Below are 19,497 nucleotides of genomic sequence, written 5' to 3'. Positions count from 1 at the left end.
TCCTGGTTATTAGAGAAAACAAGATCAAGAATGGCATCTCCCCTGGTAGGGGTGTTAACAAACTGAGTAAAAAAACAATCCTGTACTAATTCCACCATCTCAAGTTCATTTTCAGAAGAGCCAGCAACAATGTCCCACTGCATCCCCGGTAGATTAAAATCACCCATAACTACCACATCATTTTTATTGCTCATAATCCTAATATCACTGTATAACAATCTGCTTTCCTCGGCAGCTACATTAGGTGCTCTGTAACAAACACCGACAATTAGGCTATTTGAGTTTTTAGCATCTAATTTTACCCATATAACTTCCGTACTTTTACTTATATCAGTAAGCTCCCTTGCCTGCAAGTTTTCCTTTACATATACTGCAACACCACAGCATATATATACATACATGCTAGGGGTGTGCAAAGCAGCCGGTATTTGTATCTGTTGAGGGGGGAAAAGTATTTGTATTTGTATTCGTATTCGAGTAAAATTCAAAATAGGCGTAAAAATCCAGTTTTTTTGCGTTGCACTTCTAATTTACGCTATAGTGTAAGTATTCTTTAATTATATCCATTATAATAATTATGGATATGCAGTAGACAGAGTAACTTAAACGTACCATATAACTCCTACAAGTGCATACAATTCGACACAACTACACAAGCATTGTTTTAACCTTTTTAACCAAACGTTAACGTTACTCTGTCAACAGCCTATTGTCTAAATTACCGAGCTAACAGAGCTACGTAAACAGAGCGAACATGAGAGCACCTGATTGCAGACGTCAATAATGCAGCGTAATGGAATAATCTCCCGATCAAACTCTGCTTCCCGAAAGTTATAAACTGCCTCCGGAACCCAGTTAAGGTACAAAAATCTATTCAACAAAAATAGTGATACAGTTAAGTCTTTTTTCGCTCAGCCGAGCCTTCTCTGTTACTGTGTGGAGCAGCCTGTGTCAGTCACCTCTTTTACAACCGCCCCCCCCGACTCCTGAACTCACTCACTCATCCGGGCATGCACTGCGGTCTCAAGAGGAAACGCAGCTTTTTGATATCAAGTTTTTCTTGTTCCCGAATACAAATATTTTTTTAAGTATTTGTTCGAAATAAGTATTCGTAAAAAACACATTATTTGTGCCTTTCCGAATACCGTATTCGGGTTCGGCTCCACCCCTAATACATGCATATATACATACTTATTTATGTATTTGTTTGTTTGTTTGCTTGAAGGCAAACGTCTTGCATGACTGCAAAACTGTCACCCATCCTCCAACCTACACAAACCTCAGGACTGAGGTGAGTGCAGAAGCGTCATGTTTAACCCTTAGAACCTGACAAATGCATAATGCGTTGATTTTCGCACCCAGTAATCTCAGGCTCTTCAGGGCCACCGTAGGTATGACATACAGACATGAGTCACATATCGTTGGAATCAAGAAAACTCACTTGATCCAGTCTGCAACATTGTGTGCTAAAGTATTCCAGATTATCCTGTGCACAATGAAGCATATATTTTGAACATTTTCCATCAAAACGCACCCCTAATTATCCATGAAACATTGATATTTTTCAAATTAGTTGAAAAACAAAGTACATATTTGCTTCCACATTGATCTGCGTATTACCCTTCTGGGAAAAAAACATTTATTTAATTTAAATAATTAATTTAATTAAGGCAGAAAAACAATAGCGATAAACATTCAGCAATAGACTCTTGTATTAAAATGATGTGAGAGGGATATAAAGCTTGTTAAGAAGTAAAATTTGTATACTCAAGTTGCAATAAATGTTTGCTGTCTTATGTTGTTATAGCTACTGTATGTAGTACTATATTTGTCGCCACTAAGGGGCGCTGGTGCAATTATTCAGGAGTTTTTTTTTTGTTAATCTCAGAAAGATTTTTTTTTGTTTTGTGGTGATCTAATAAAAGGAAAGAAGAAGAGTTCTCTGACTCCGTCGTTTTTTTCCTTCGAGTTTATTGCTGTTGATGGTGCAATTATTCAACAGGTTATGGGCCCAGGGACAACTCGAAGAGGTTTTTAGTGCTTCAGTTGATCTAGTACAGCTAAGTAGTATCGCGACGGATAACGGATTAACTGCTAAAATAGCAACATGGAGCAAGCAGGCTGCCTCGACTTATGTTCGACGGAGATGAGACCAAATATGAGCTTTGGGAAACCAAAGTGCTTGGACATTTACACTTATTAGGATTAAAAGACACCGTCCTGAAAGATCCGAATGGTCAGGCTGAAGAAGCAGCAAATGGTAAGAAGAATGCTGAAGCATACGCCGAGCTAATTCAACTTTTGGACGATAAAAGCCTCTCGTTAATTATGAGAGATTCAGCCGATAATGGGAGAATGGCACTAAAGGTATTAAGAGACTATTACTAGGGTGACCAGATAATCCATGTCAGGGAGGACACTCTGAGCTAGGACAGGAATTGTAAATTACCATTTCAATTAAACGGACTTGGATTTCACTTGAGCACCGAGTTCTTGCTGTGTGTTGATTGGTCAGTCTCCTATAAGCATGCATGTGTCACTAATGCTAATGTAAAACAGCTGGATGAGTCTTTCAGTCAAGGAAACAAACCAGTCAAAGCACAAGAAGAGCTGAACTCTTTAGCCGAGCACAGGAGCCTTTTAATTTGGAAGTAGTTTGTAAAACCCGAAGTAGCTCAAAGTGTCCTCCCTGACATGGATTATCTGGTCACCCTACTATTACGCTGGAAAAGGGAAGCCCCGAATCATCAACCTGTACACCACGCTGACGTCGCTTCAGAAAAGGAGGGAAGAGACGGTTACAGAGTACATCATCAGGGCGGAGGCCGCCATTACGGCACTACGCAATGCGGGTGAGACTTTAAGCGATGGCCTACTGATTGCTATGGTTTTAAAGGGACTGCCCGAAAGTTTTAAACCATTTGCAATACACGTGACACACGATTAGGACGATTTAACGTTTCCAGAGTTCAAAACAAAACTACGTATTTTTGAAGACACTGAAAAGTTAAACGTGCCTGAATCTGGTGATAATGAATGTGATGAAAACTGCAACCAGAATAGGGCAGAGACCAGCTAGATCAAGCATACAACACAGAGAGAAGAGTGATGTCGACATTGAATGCTTCAAGTGTGGAATAAAGTGCCATTTAAACACAAATTTAAAGTGACACACTGCGTAGAGCTGGCAGATGGTACCCAGTGCAAAGGCATCGCTCAACGAAGAGGTAATGCAGAGGTACTCCTAATTGATAGTACAGGGCAGTGATGCAGAGCAACGCTGAAAGGCGCACTGTTAATTCCATCGTACCCCCAGGACATCTTCTCAGTAAAGTAAGCCACTGCATTAGGAGCAACAGTCACTTTTAAACAAGGGCAGGACATGTTGACCCACAAAGACAGTACTAACTTTAACATTAATGTGCACGGCAAGTTATATTATTTGCAAACTGAGGTTGAAGGAAATGATAAATGCAACACCTGTCATGACATACAAACATGGCACGAGATATTAGGTCATTGCAACTATGAAGATGTGCTGAGATTGCAAAGTGTAGTTAAAGGTATGGAGATTACGGGGAAAACTGATAGACCTGAACAGAACTGCGAAGTGTGTATTCAGGGAAAGTTTGTACAAACCCGAAACAGAAATCCTGATACAAGAGCGAAGGCTCCCTTGCAGATGGTACACACAGATTTGGCAGGTCCGATAACAAATGAGTAAATCGATGGATATAGATATGTAAAATCGTTTACTGATGATTATTCAGGTGCAGTATTTGTATATTTCCTGAAGACAAAAACGGATACACTACAGGCAACAGAAAAATATCTAGCAGATGTCGCACCATATGGAAAGGTTAAATGTGTCAGATCAGACAATGGCACTGAGTTCACATGCAGAGATTTTCAAATTCTATTAAGGAAAAATGGTATCAAGCATGAAACATCAGCTCCATACTCACCACATCAAAATGGTACAGCCGAGAGGGGCTGACATACTCTTTTCGAGATGGGCAGATGTATGCTTATTGAGAGTGAGCTACCAAAGTGTCTATGGAACTACACTGTTCAAACAGCAGCCATAACAAGGAACAGATGTTTTAATAAGCGAACAAAAAAAAAACCTTACCAAAAATTGACATATAAAAAGCCGGATTTATCAAAAATGCAGAGGTTTGGGTCCATATGTTACACATACACACAGGGTAAAGGAAAACTTTATCCAAAATGTGATAAAGGATTTTTTTGTAGGCTATGATAAGAACAGTCTGATCTATTTAGTTTATCATCCTGACACTGAGAAAGTTCAGAAACAAATACTTGTTAACTTTATGAGCAAGACAAATGTGGAAAGATAAACTCAGACATGAGGGAGAAATATATAATGATTATGGTAGAGTAAGACAGCCTATAGCTGACAGGCTCATACGGAAAGTTGACAAGGACAATGAGAAGTCTCAAGAACAAGTAGTGGAAAACAAAAGTCCACTGAGTGATATTCCAAATGAGTGTGAACAAAATGAGTCAAGTGTAATGAGTGACGAGTCTTGCAATGGGAGATATCCCACTAGGGAGTGAAGAAAACCTTGGCATCTAAAGGATTTTGTAACTAACAACAATGATAGTGATGAGATCCACACTAATATTGACTTCTGTTACAGAGCTGTGTGCAGCATCCCACACACATTTAAGGAAGCTGTGGAATCAGCTAACTCAAAGAAATGGATCAGGGCTATGGATGAAGAAATCCAATCTTTAAGAGATAATAATACTTTCACCCTCACCACTTTGCCAAAAGGCATGAAAACAGTGGGTGGTAGATGGGTTTATTCAGTTAAGAGTGACATTGAAGGAAATGAAAAATACAAAGCGAGGTTCGTAGCTAAGGGTTACAGCCAAAAGATGGGTATAAATTATGAAGAAACATTCTCCCCAACAGCAAACTTAACCAGCATAAGAGTTCTGCTACAGAAAGCGGCGCAGGAGAACCTGCTACTCCATCAAATGGACGTGAAGACAGCTTATTTACACGCCCCCATTGACTATGAGATCTACATTGATCAACCAGAAGGGTATGAAGAGGGGGAAGGTCTGGTGTGTAAGCTAGAAAAATCTTTGTATGGGTTAAAACAGTCTGGTCGTAACTAGAATAAGACTTTGCACAATTATCTAACAGAGAACGGTTTCAGACAAAACCCAGCAGACTATTGTGTTTACACAAGGGAGACGGAACATGGAAAGGTGATCATGATCATCTGGGTTGATGATCTGATTATTGCAGCAAGCAATGAGAAGGTAATGAAGGATGTGAAAGTGATGTTTTCAGTCGGATTTAAGATGAAGGACTTAGGCAGACTTAAGCATTTCCTAGGGATTGATTTCACTCAGTCTGATGGATGTGTAAAGATGTCACAAGAAGCATATGTTGAAAAGATACTGATGAGGTTTAACATGCAGAACTGTAAACCCAGAGAAAGTCTGTGTGATCAAAAATTGTGCTGCACAGAAGGTGCTACTAAGATGAAAGATGTGAGGATGTACAGAGAGGCTGTAGGCTGCCTTATATACCTCACCACATGTACCCGTCCAGACCTGAGTTTTGTGGTAAGCAAATTGTCACAATATCTCCATGAACCAACAGAGGAACAGTGGGTAACTGTGAAGCATGTGTTAAGGTATCTCGGAGGGACTAAGAACAAAGGACAGTGAAAGTCTAGGTTTAGTAGCTTACAGTGATGCTGACTGGACAGGTGACACTACAGACAGACGCAGTACTACAGGTTACTGTGTAAGCCTAAGCAAGAACAGTTCTTTAGTTTCATAGAAGACCAAGAAACAGCCCACTGTAGCGCTCTCTACCTGTAAAGCAGAATATATGGCTCTGTCTTCTACGATGCAAGAGTGTATATATTTAGAGCAGCTTTTGAATGGTATTGATGGCTACAAATACACACAAACAGTAGTTTATGAGGACAACCAGGGAACAATTGCTTTAGCTAAAAACCCTGTAAGCCGTCAGAGGTGCAAACATGTAGACATAAAATATCATTTTGTAAGATCTATTGTAAATGAAGGAAAAATGTGTCTGTTATTTTGCACTACCGAAGAAATGGTTGCAGATATTATGACCAAACCTGTGTCTAAGTTAAAACTTATAAAGTTTGCAGATGTTATGTTCGGTAGTTAAAAAAAATAAATAAAAAAAAAAATAAGAGGAAGTGGAAGAGACCCACATTTTTGATTTATTGTGTAAGTTTTCTTTATATTTCAGCAACCTGAGTACTGTATGAGGGGGTGTTAAGAAGTAAAATTTTTAGTATACTCAAGTTGCAATATATGTTTGCTGTCTTATGTATATAATTATGTAGTACTGTATTTTGTCGCCACTATGGGTCACTGGTGCAATGATTCGAGAGTTTTTTTTTTCTTTCGCCACTCTCAGAGAGATTTTCTTGTTGTTGTGTGTTGACCTAATAAAGAGAAGAAGAGGAGTTCTCTGACTCCGTCTCTTTTTCAAGTTTATCGCTGTTGATGCTGCAAGTTGTTCAACACACACCCACCACACCATGGGAGCCAGTGGCTGAGCCAGATCCCACAGAGCTGCCAGAGGTCACACCAGAACCTGGGCCTGCTGGGAACCTGAGGTGCAACAAGCAAGAGACAGGAAGCCCCTGAGTATTACAGCTAGTCTAGTGTTAACCCTGGAAGCAAAGGACATAACGCCCATTTTCAAAAAAGGGGATTGAAGTAATTTGTCAAACTATAGGCCAATCAGTCTAACTTGTATAACTGGTAAAGTTATGGAGGCTATAATCAAAGAGAAAATGGTAGATTACCTGGACTCAAATAACATTTTGAGAGATAGCCAGCATGGATTTAGGAGAGGTAGATCCTGTTTAACAAATCTGTTGGAGTTTTTTGAGGAAGCTACTCAGGAAGTTGATGATAAGAAGGCCTATGATGTCATCTACTTAGATTTCCAAAAGGCTTTTGATGTTGTTCCCCACAAGAGGCTCTCACTTAAACTCAAAGCGACAGGTATTTTAGGAACCGTAGCGACCTGGATTGATAACTGGTTAACGGATAGGAAGCAGCGAGTAGTTATAAGAGGCTCGATGTCACAGTGGGCCTGCGTTCATAGTGGGGTACCGCAGGGTTCAATTTTAGGACCACTTTTGTTCCTAATTTACATAAATGATATAGACACCAATATATACAGTAAACTGGTGAAATTTGCAGATGACACCAAGGTGGGTGGTGTAGCAGATACTGAACTAGCGGCTCAGCAGCTACAGCGGGATCTTAATTTAATTAGTGACTGGGCTGACACCTGGCAGATGAAATTTAACATAGACAAATGTAAGGTACTCCATGTAGGGAGCAGAAATATAAAGTACAGGTATTTTATGGGACCTACTGAAATAAAGGTAGCTGATTATGAGAAAGACCTTGGTGTGTATGTTGATGCTTCCATGTCTCATTCTCGCCAGTGCGGGGAAGCAAAAAAAAAGGCCAATAGGATGTTGGGGTATATCTCCAGGTGTGTGGAGTTTAAGTCAAGGGAGGTAATGCTAAGATTATACAATTCCTTGGTGAGACCTCACCTAGAATATTGTGTACAGGTTTGGTCACCATATCTTAAAAAGGACATAGCGGCCTTAGAAAAGGTGCAGCGTAGGGCCACAAGAATGATTCCTGGTCTTAGAGGAATGTCATATGAGGAAAGGTTATTTGAGCTAAATCTGTTCAGCCTCAAGCAAAGGAGACTGAGGGGGGACATGATCCAGGTCTATAAGATTCTAACAGGTTTGGATGCTGTTCAACCGAATAGTTACTTCAGCATTAGTTCAAATACAAGAACTCGTGGACATAGGTGGAAATTAGCAGGAGAACATTTCAAACTGGATTTAAGGAAGCACTTCTTTAAAAGTATACAATGTTACACTTCTCGTGTAGTCAGAGTATGGAATAGTCTTCCTGATAACGTAGTGCAAGCTGAATCCTTGGGTTCCTTTAAATCAGAGCTAGATAAGATTTTAACAACTCTGAGCTATTAGTTAAGTTCTCTCCAAGCGAGCTCGATGGGCCGAATGGCCTCCTCTCGTTTGTATAGTTCTTATGTTCTTATGTGTCTATACACACACACACTGTCACGCTCGGCTCGTCCGATCCTCGTGTGTGCCCCGCCCCCCTCGTTACCTTGTGTTAATTCCTGATTGTGATCACCTGTGTCCTGTTCCTTTTTGCTAGTCTTGTGTATATTAGTCCACGTCTTCCTTTGTTTCCCAGATCCGTCATTGATGTTTACAGTTTGTTGCCTGGTGCTGTCTGTGTCCCGTCCAATAAACCCCTGCTTCTACCCGTAATCACGGCTCAGCTTGCCTGCTTCCCTGCTCGCCTGCACGGAACGTGACACACACACACACACACACATTCAAGTGATAAATACAATGACTAAAAACTACTTACACATTTCATTTGTCGGACATTTTTTGCCAGCCTTTTTTTCTGGTTTGGTCCGCTTTTAATGTGTTTCCTTTAGCACATATTAAATCTTTGAATTCATCATAGCCCTCTAATAAAAGGTCCTGCTCGGATTGTTTTTTGACTTTTTTTTTAATTTAATAGGGAATTCTTCCTTCAAATTAAAGGCACAGCAATGGGCAAGAAGTTTCCCTGCTTATGCCAACATATTTATGACAGAATGGGAGATTTTGCCTCTATCCCACTGCCAAAAGCAGCCCCTTCATTATTACCGATATCTGGATGATATTTGGGAAATGTGGACCCACTCCCAGGATGAGGTTAAGGAATTTGTGGCCACTCTAAACAACCACAATCCATCCATTAGCCTAAAGTCCACCACTAGTCTGCAGTCTGTAGATTTGACCTATAAGGGCCCTAACTTCAGTTCCTCCCACCGATTGGACATAAAAGTCTTTTTGAAGGAAACAGACACTCATGTCCTACTCCACAGAAAACGCTTCCATCCAAAACATACATTTTCCGGCTTAGTCAAGTCACAACTCCTTAGGTTCCATGCCACAACTCCTTAGGTTCCATGCCACAACTCCTTAGGTTCCATACCCTGTTCCTGCAAAATATATGGATGATTTATGGCTCATAATATTATTGATTTATTTTTATTATGAAAGAACGCAAATGACTGCTAATTACAAACTGGCATAAAAAGAAGAGTCCCGTTAAAATGGAGTAATCATGGTATTTTACAAATATCGCGCATAGATCCGCTGTTTTATAATTTCATTCTGAACTTCATATTTAGTAATCTATGTTTTGTCTCCACCTAGTGGCCTCACTGAAAAGTACACATTGTTTCTGGAAGGATCGCTTGTTCTGTGAATTGACGTGTCCAGTGGATGTAAGAAAGATGGCAGCAGCTTGATATAAAGACATTATAACTGACTACAGTCACTGTATAGAATGTTAATCTGCAATAGATAATGAATTCAATGGTGAATTGCTTAATGGATGTCTGTGTATATCCTTACACATCTATTATTAAAAATAATGCATGTAGATAAATTTAATGGCTTTTGCCAGTCGGGGGGATTCAGTATCTATCTTAAGGAATATTATTTTGCACTATACAATGAAGAATATAATCATTATGGTATTATTAAAAAGCATGCCAAATACCCATGATGTAATCATTACAATGTAGTCATTATAATGTACATAATCAACACAATGCAATCAATTGAGTATGTATTTGCACCTCGTGTTAGCCTAAGAGTTTCTGTTAGCCACTTTATGTTAGCTTCATATTGTGATGATAATCTACTCAAACATGTCTAAGTCTGATTTAGACATGGAGTCAAGACAAGAGAATATCCACCTTTATTAGAATATCCACCTTTATTAGTGTTATACCTTATCACTATGTTGAGGGACAAATATAATATCAATCCTCTAATTAGTCAATGGGCAACAGGCTGAAGCTGCCAAGGTTTGCTACTGAAGAAAGGGATTCGCCTGAGTTCACCAGAAGTTCAAGGCTGAGCATTTTTAAAAAAAACTAAGTGGAGATGATCACACCACCATTATGTTCAGCTGAGGGACCAATCAGTAAAAGAAATGATGGAGAAACTTATCACCTAGGGATGTGGATTAATGGAAAAAACAATGATTGTGAATGGTTGAAGGAACGATGATACTCAAGTGACGAGATATTGTTAAATGATAAAAACTTGTATAAAAACTGATGTAAAACAGTATTGGACACACGTGTAAGTGTTCGGCCTTGGTTCTAACTTCATTGTTGCAATAAAGACTGAATTTGGATCCACACCAGTGGCTTCTGACTTTTGATTTGGTGGGGAAGGAAAAACCACAACAATCTATTCATCAAAATCTCTGAATCAGGCATGTGGGGGGGCACCAGTCCCTTCTATCTGACAGGGGCGTATCTAGACCTTTTACATTGGAGTGGGGGTGGCAAGGGTGCCTGGTCCTCTGCCCGTTCTGTCTGACGGGGGGGTAACCAGACCTTTTACATTGGAGTGGGGGTGGCAAGGGTGCCTGGTCCTCTGCCCGTTCTGTCTGACGGGGGGGTAACCAGACCTTTTACATTGGAGTGGGGGTGGCAAGGGTGCCTGGTCCTCTGCCCGTTCTGTCTGACGGGGGGGTAACCAGACCTTTTACAGTGGGGTGGAGGTGGCAAGAGTGCCTGGGCACCTGCCCCTTCTGTGAGGTGGGGGTCGCAAGGGTGCCTGGGCACCTGTACCCTCTGTCCGACGGGGGCGTAGCCAGACATTTTGCACTGGGGTGGGGGAGTAATTATTTAACAAAATAAATATATTTCATTATTTAATCAAATAAATTAATTTTATTTACATTATTCTGCTGAACCAGGGCAGTAACATGATATAATTATATTTTCCAATGTTTTTTGTTTCTGTTATGTCTCCAGTTAAATGATTATTATATACATTGATTGAGTGTCATTCTGTTAGTTATGTTCAGCTGCAGTAATAAAGTGAATTTAACTTAATCCACCAGACTGTGGTTTCATTGGTTTCATTGTGCTTTGGGTGACGCTGAAGCAGGACATTAATAGGACAGAACAGAAAGCCTTTATTGTCATTGTACAGGGAGGAAATACAGTAAATAGGCATAAATATATAAAATGTACATATACAGGGGAGGGGGAAAGCCCCCCCCCCCCAATCATCAGGATTACATTTAGTTACAGGTTAGTCAGAGAGAAAAACTATAAAATTATATTTTTCATGTTTATTCAGCTCCCTTAACACAGACATTTTTTTCAAACATACATTTCAGAGTAAAAAGGATTATAAAGGTTAAGAAGCAGAGATTTTACCTTTTTGCCAGCAGAATGCTGCAACACATCACAGTGATACTGAGGAGTTTCTATCAACATAAATCCCTGGATAGAGGGGCTCAGTGAATGAGGAGGTGAATCTGTAAAGGTGGGTCAGTCCACGAGAAGAGACTCTGTAGAAGGACAGAGCACCAGCCCCCCAGTCCAGATACACTCCTACTCTGCGGGAACCTGAAGGCTTTATGGGTATGACAGTCAAGTTTTTATTGTGATAGACAAAATAACTGTCAGGATGACAGCTCAGACTACATGACTTGTCATTGGCTCCAAGCCCACAGTCATCACTGAGTCCTTTCCTCTCGATCCCTTTATAAGTCATTCCTATCCGGGCTCCATATCCATCCCACTCAGCCTCCCAGTAACAGCGGCCAGTCAGACTCTCTCTGCACAGAACTTGCCCCCAGCTGTCAAATCTCTCTGGATGATCAGGATATGGCTGCTCTTCCCCCCCTGTCACCTTCCTGTTACCTCCTGACAGAGACAGGCGTCTGTGTGCTGTGTTGGGGTCCAGCGTCAGCTGGCAGGAGTCTGTAGGCAGGAGGAAGAATTATTATCAGGCAGCCTGTACTTTATGTTTCTGTACAATATAAAAACAGAACAGCTTCCCCGAACCAATCAGGAAGTGAAGTTTATGAAATAGATCAGGAAATGTAAGACGGTGTGCGACGCCGGCGGAAAGAACCGCCAAAATGCGGCATGAGCTAAACTAACAGCTTAATTATGGATAAATAAAATTACAAAGCAGTGACATTCATCAGACACATTCATCACAACCATATTTGCCACAAAACGGCACCTGAGATCAATTCTTGTCACGCCCAGCTCCGTCCGATCCTAATGTGTGCCACGCCCACCTCGTTACCTCGTGTTCATCCCTGATTGTTCTCACCTGTTGCCTGTTCCGTTTGTCTAGTCTTTTGTATTTAGTCCGTGTCTCAGTTAGTTTCCCCAGATCCGTCATTGTAGTGTCCGTAGATGTCCGTGCCTGTCCGTCTTTCGCCTAATAAACCCCGTTTACCTGACTTCCTGGCTGCTCTCGCCTGCTTCCACGGCTTGCCTGCCGTCCGAACGTGACAGAATGATGGATCTCCACGAAAGCACAGCGCGGCAGACCGAGCACCAGCGGCGCGCCTGGGTCTAGGCAGGATACGCGCCGTAAGGGACGCTATTCCCCGGGTCCCTAGACCTGGCGCCCGTTCCGGATCTGCCTGTCGTGCCGGACCTGCCTGCTCCGGACCTGCCAGCACCGCTTACTGCTGCTGCCGCCGCACTGCCCGCGGCACCGATTGTCCTGCCTGACCCGCCTGTCCTGCCTGACCCGCCTGTCCTACCTGACCCGCTAGCTCTGCCTGCGGTCCCTGCAGCTGCCGCCGCTCTGCCTGCGGTCCCTGCAGCTGCCATCACTCTGCCTGCGGCACCACCCGAGGTGCCCGCGGTTGCGCCCCCTGCTGGCTGCGTGATGGCGGCGCCCGCCGAGGCGCCCCTTGCTGTCCACACGCCCGTGGCCCTGTCTGAGGCCGCCACTCTGCCCGCGGCCCTGCCTGAGGCCGCCGCTCCTCCCGTCCAGCCCGGCTCGCCTGTCCTGCCCGTCCAGCCCGGCTCTTCTGTCCTGCCCGACTCTTCTGTCCTGCTCGTCCAGCCCGCGGCTCCGGCTGCAACGCCCAAGGCTGCCACCACGCCCCCTGCACTGCCCGAGTCTCCACCTGCTGCGGCTCTAGTGACTCCCTCGCCCTTGCCCCGGCAATGCCGACGCCCCCCAGGACCCTGCCTTTCGGTGTCCCGTAAGGGACGGGGACACAGGCGTCGAGCTCGGGTCCCGCCCGCCCTGCCCCCTGGCTCGCCTGTTCGGCCCCTGGCCGTGGCTAGGTGGCTGCCTGCGGGTCCTCCGGCTCGGGGTCGACGGTCTCTGCCGGGTCCCCCCCTGGTTCCTCGGTGCCGGTCCTCAGTCCCGCCTCCGGCTCCGTGTCGGCTGCCTCCGGGCCCCCCTGCTTCGGCTTGGCGTCGGACGGCGCCTTCCCCGGCTCCGGCTGCGCCTCCGCCTGCCGCGGCTTCCCCCTCCTGCCTGCCTGCACCGGTGTTCCCTCCTGCTCCCTCCGTGTCCCCTCCGTCACTCCTTCGTCCCGTTCCATTGGCCCCTTGGTGGTCCCCTCCTGCTCCCTCCTCCCTCTCGCCTGCGGCCCCTCCGGCCGCTGCCTATCTGGGTTCCTTCGGGCTCCCCTTCTTCCTCCTCCCTTTCCCTTTGTCCCGCCTGTCTCTGCTCCTCGTCCCTCTGTTCCTCCTCCATTCACTCCCCCTTCGTGTCGCCTGTGGGTGTTTCCACTGTCTCCCTTCTCTGTTTGCCTGTCTGCCTTTCCTGTTCTTTGTCGGGTCCTGTCTTTCTTTTCGTCCTTGTTCCTGTTTTGTGTCTCTGTCCTGTTCCCGGTCCCTCGTTAATGTGTTTGGCTTTTGTCTTCCAGGTCCTGTTCCCCGGTCTCGTCTTGTCCGTCGCCTCCTCTCGGGCGCGCCCGGTGTGCGCGCCTTTGGGGGGGGTTATGTCACGCCCAGCTCCGTCCGATCCTAATGTGTGCCACGCCCACCTCGTTATCTCGTGTTCATCCCTGATTGTTCTCACCTGTTGCCTGTTCTGTTTGTCTAGTCTTTTGTATTTAGTCCGTGTCTCAGTTAGTTTCCCCAGATCCATCATTGTAGTGTCCGTAGATGTCCGTGCCTGTCCGTCTTTCGCCTAATAAACCCCGTTTACCTGACTTCCTGGCTGCTCTCGCCTGCTTCCACGGCTCGCCTGCCGTCCGAACGTGACAATACTAAAGTCAGTGTCTTTCCCTCTAACCGCTAAAGCCGGTGCGTTCGGCTTGAAAATGGCCATTAATAACAGAATACTTAAGTAGTATTATTAATAGGGCTGTCAAAATTAACGAGTTAACGCGGATTAATCCATCATCATGATTAATCTGATTTTTAACGCAATTAACTCATCTGCAGCGTAGAATGCCTCAAAATCCCTGAAATGTCTCTCTCAACCCTTTTCGGGCAGTTTTGGTGTGTTCTATTTGCCCTTGGAACTCGTATTCCGAGACTCCGAGTCGGATTCGAAGTTTTGAAGCCGGAAGTGACAACATGCGCGCTCCCGTTTCTCGCAGATCCGAGAAATATTGCTGCATTCCATTTCCCTCGGATTCCGATATTACGTCACATCCGCTAAAAACTCGGGAAAACCGAGTCGGATATGTTCCATTTGCCACAGAAGTAGCAATACCATGGACTCATATGGAAAAAGCAAGATTTTTTGCTTAGCCGTACAACTTGTCGGATTTAAGGTACCTCAGTTTAAATGGCATTTATCTTCGTTCACTTACAATTAGCCCAAACTTACTGCGTGCATGACTCTAGATGCAGCGCCGCTGCTGCAAGGCGCGAGCAGGCGCAGGCACGTGTTCGCTATAATCTGTTAACATGGGCACCGAAATGAAATTCGATATTTTCTGCCGCACATCCAGTGTGTCCGGGACACAAATTTGGGAAATCTTATTAATATTCATGAGCGAAGCAATGCATCATTGGCTGGCTCATTAATATTTATGAGAGGATCACTACCTGATTGGCCAATGAACATCGACATGTGGTGCCTGTTTTTTCTAAGGCAGGGGTGTCCAAATCCAGTCCTGGGGTGCTGGAGCCCAGCACGACGAGTCCAGACAATATGAGCAGCTATAAAGTATTTGTAAAAAATATTTTTAAAAATGACTAAATTAATTGATAGTGTTTTTGGTGATGATTTTGATGTGTTAATTTTCTCATTTGGATGTTGTCTAAAATGACACAAACAGAAACTCACCTAAACACAAACATGGAAGTCCATCTACACACAATGCAAAAAGCCACACTAATCACAACAATTGTGTGAATACAACCATAACATAGTATTAATGGTATTATTAAAAAAAAAAAAAAAACATGCAAACACACTTACATTTCTGTAAGCCTGGTCTGGTCCTGCACTCTCCACTGTGGTCCACACTATAGGAGAAGCAGAATGACATAGTGCTGCTGTATCCATTTATTTATTGGTGCCTCTTCTTCACGTACATGCATACTGTAAGTATCTCTAGAGTGTCAGACACACTCTGTACTCACTTCATCTCCAGTTTACAGCTGTGATCCTCCAGTACAGCAGAGAGCAGCTTCACTCCTGAGTCTCCTGGGTGATTGTAGCTCAGATCCAGCTCTCTCAGGTGTGAGGGGTTTGACCTCAGAGCTAAAGCCAAGGAAGAACAGCCTTCTTCTGTGACTCTACAGCCTGACAGCCTGCAGAGAGACAGACAAAGACTCCCCAATAAATAACATCACTTCACCATTACAAGCATTACTTTTAAGTAAAAGTGACTCCTCTAATAAATATTCAATAATCACGTGAAATTAACAATACTTTCCGAATATTTTATAAGAAAACTCAGAACAAAGACCAGATCCAATTGATATAGAATCATTTTAAATAATCTAGATGTACTTATATTAACCAATGAAATGGCAGATGCCCTTGATGCACCATTAACATCAGAATAACTCCATAAGGTCCTCAATCAAATAATACATCCCAAAAACATTTTTGGGATGTATTATCTCCACTCTTCAGTAGACTGATAGAGAAATTAAACATACATCACAAATCCTATCACATACAGTATGAGCACAGCGACCATTACACTGTTATTGAAACCTGATAAAGACCCAACACAACCCTCCAGCTACTGGCCATAACAGTGTTATTGAAACCTGATAAAGACCCAACACAACCCTCCAGCTACTGGCCATAACAGTGTTATTGAAACCTGATAAAGACCCAACACAACCCTCCAGCTACTGGCCATAACAGTGTTATTGAAACCTGATAAAGACCCAACACAACCCTCCAGTTACCGGCCATTACACTGTTATTGAAACCTGATAAAGACCCAACACAACCCTCCAGCTACTGGCCATAACAGTGTTATTGAAGCATGATAAAGACCCAGCACAACCCTCCAGTTACCGGCCATTACAGTGTTATTGAAGCATGATAAAGACCCAACACAGCCCTCCAGTTACCCGCCAATCTCACTAATGAATACAGACTTGAAAATCATTACAAAAGCTCTCACCACTCGGTGAGAGACAGTCATTCCTACTATAATCCATCCTGATCAGACAGACATCAAGACAAGACATGTCTCAGACAACATCCATAGATTATTTAATTTAGTCAATATTGCTCAGCATGGAGTAACATGGGACCGCCGAGAAGGGCGGCAGCACACAAGGAGAGCTCCTGACAGACCATCGATTATTCTCATTATTTGGTAACACACACTTGATTTTTAGGGTAAACTCGGTGCATTATATCACAGTTAAATACTTTACTACCGATAGCGTTAATTAGCGGTGGAATGTCGAGCAGTGCGAAAGCAAACTTTTTTCAAAGCATGAGCAAGTGAAGCAAGCCCTTAAAGAGAAACAACATGGCTGACAGCGACGAGCCGACTGAAAGTACGAGTGATAACAAAGCGATGGAGGAGATAAGGAACATGAATGCAACGCTGCAGTGGACGCTGTCGTGATTAAAGAGACAACAAAAGAGCTGAAAGACGCAGTGGACAACATGCAAGTAAGTATCGGATATGGGATATGGAGGACGTAAACACTCGAATGGAGAAAGATGTAGAGAAACACAACAAGAAGTTAGAGACTCTATGGACACGAGTGAAAGACCTTGAAAACCAGAGCAGGAGAAGTAACATAAGGCTGGTGGGACTGAAAGAAAACAAAGAGCAGATGGGCAAAGTGATGCAGTACAGTATGTGGAAAGAATCAAATCGGAGGGACTTGGCCTCATCGGACAGGAATTTGAGACTGAAGGTGCACATTGCTCTATGGCTCCGGTGCCCGGAACAGACAAGCCACCGAGGACCATTTTGATTTCCTTCCTGCACTTAACAGCCCGAGACCGAGACCTCAACTGGGAGGACTGTAAGCTGTCATTCTTCGAGTGATCATAGTGCAGTGGAGCTACATATAGACTCACAGACAGACAGAGAGAGAAAGGGCAGGTAGAGGCTAAATACCAGGCTATTGCAAGATGAGGTGTTTAGCAACACAGTATTAGAGGAATTTAAATCCTTTTTTGAAATCAATACTGGATCCACACCAAAAATATCCTTTTTGGGAAGCATCAAAAGTGTACACATGAGGGAAAATTATAACTCGATCCTCGAAAATTAAGAAAGAGAATGCCATGAAAGTGACAAAGTTAGAAAAGGAGATGTGTAACTTGGAAAAAGATTTTGCGACACATAACACTGATAAGCTACACCAAACTATCTGTGATCATAAATATCCGTTACACGAGATATATAACAAAAAAGCAGAATATACCTTATTTAGACTGAAATTATTTAGACTGAAACTTTTATGAGGGTGGGGAAAAAAGCAGCAGATTATTAGCCAGGCAACTGAAACATCAGGATATCTCTAACAATATTCCAATGATTAAGACGGGAAGTGGAGTGGTTACATCATCGAAAGAAATCAATAAGGTATTTGAAAATTTCTACAAAGATCTGTATACATCTGACTGCACACCTGCCACAGAAGAGGTAGAGAAGGTTTTCTCAAACCTCCAACTACCCACTATCTAAGAGGAGCAAAGAGCAAGGCTGGATGCTCCTATAACAGAGGATGGGATAAGAAACACAATTCTATCCATGAAAAACGGGAAGTCACCTGGACTGGAAGGCTTCCCGATTGAATATTATAAAAAATATATTGACATATTACCTCCCATTTTACATAAGGTATACAGTGGTACCTCAGAACTCGAAATTAATCCGTTAAGAACTCCGGACCGAATCCTAAAAAGTTCGAGTTCTGATCGAATCTTCCCCATAAGAAATAATGGAAAACCAATTAATATGTTCCCGCCCCCAAAAAATGACACTGAAATATGTTTTTTTTTTAGCATTTAAACATAAAATGAACCAGACAAAACAAGAAAAGCATATACTGTACATATACTGCATGCACATTTATCAAAACAGTAATTTTTAAAGGAAGAAAATAAATGTATCCAAACAATGTGTAAAGTAAAAAAAAAACAATGTGTCCTGCCCAGATTGTCCGCTCCTTCCGTGTGCCACGCCCCCTCGTTAACCCCGTGTGGAATCCCCGTGTGGAATCCCCATGTGATCAGCTGTTTCTGGTTGTTGTCATTAGTCCTCTGTATTTCGTCCGTGTTTCAGTTTGTTTCGTCTGCGCCTTTGTCTCCGTTCAGTCCCCGCTGGGCATGACAATATTATTATAATTAAATGTACTAATTAATTAATATTAAAATAATGAATAAGAAATCTTTATTTTAAAAAGTATTTTATTATATAATAATAATTACTGTTACTATCATTGTCTAAATGTATTTTTATTGTCTAAATACATGTATTCAGCTAGTGTAAACATGCATGATCCTATCACAGCGAATGCAAGGCTGAGACTGAAGCGTTACCCTTTGTTTCCGCTGAGAGACGTGCAGCGTGACTCATTTCCCCACGTGTACAAGTTATCTTAGGTTAGCGTTCACGGTTTAACTTCTGAGATTCAGATCGAGTTCTAGGTATTTTTTTTTTCGAACTGGTTTGTTCGACTTTTAAGAAATTTGAGTTCTAATGAGTTCGAGAACTGAGGTACCACTGTATTTGGAAGTATTTACAATAGGTTCTTTACCTAACACATTTAATGATGCCTTAATTACTCTTATCCCTAAAAAATATAGAGATACAGCACACCCATCTAACCTTAGACCTGTAAGCCTGCTGGGGGTAGACTGTAAAATACTGACAAAGACACTGGCGTCCCAAAAATGCCTTTATTTGAGATAGGACGCAACCCATTAAAAAAGGGGGTTCATTATTTGTCTCTCTGCTGCTCACATGATCTCCAGTCCTGGACTGGACATGACGTTATGCAAAGTATAAGATCGAGGTATTATTATTATCATTGTTGTTTATAATTATTATAGTATTATTATAATAATTCCTATAATTATATATGCACATGAATATATGTGTGTATATAATGTTATAATAATTTTATATATACATTTTAGCATT

General features: G+C 42.7%; 1 long non-coding RNA gene and 1 pseudogene across 1 annotated transcript; one reads left to right on the top strand and one right to left on the bottom strand.

Annotated features, from left to right (window-relative positions):
• The first annotated feature begins 1,404 nt into the window (after positions 1–1,404).
• On the top strand, positions 1,405–6,494 carry LOC111840623 (uncharacterized). Its single transcript, XR_011984168.1, has 2 exons — positions 1,405–2,852; positions 4,665–6,494. It is a non-coding gene; the product is annotated as an uncharacterized lncRNA (long non-coding RNA).
• Positions 6,495–11,080: 4,586 nt separating this feature from the next.
• LOC111840622 (NACHT, LRR and PYD domains-containing protein 3-like) overlaps positions 11,081–19,497 on the bottom strand; it is a 46,785-nt pseudogene continuing 38,368 nt past the window's right edge.

This window comes from Paramormyrops kingsleyae, chromosome 19 (genome assembly GCF_048594095.1).
Source record: "Paramormyrops kingsleyae isolate MSU_618 chromosome 19, PKINGS_0.4, whole genome shotgun sequence".
Lineage (NCBI taxonomy): Eukaryota > Metazoa > Chordata > Actinopteri > Osteoglossiformes > Mormyridae > Paramormyrops > Paramormyrops kingsleyae.
Note: the sequence above shows the minus strand (reverse complement) of the source record. Positions and strands in the feature narration are given on the sequence as shown.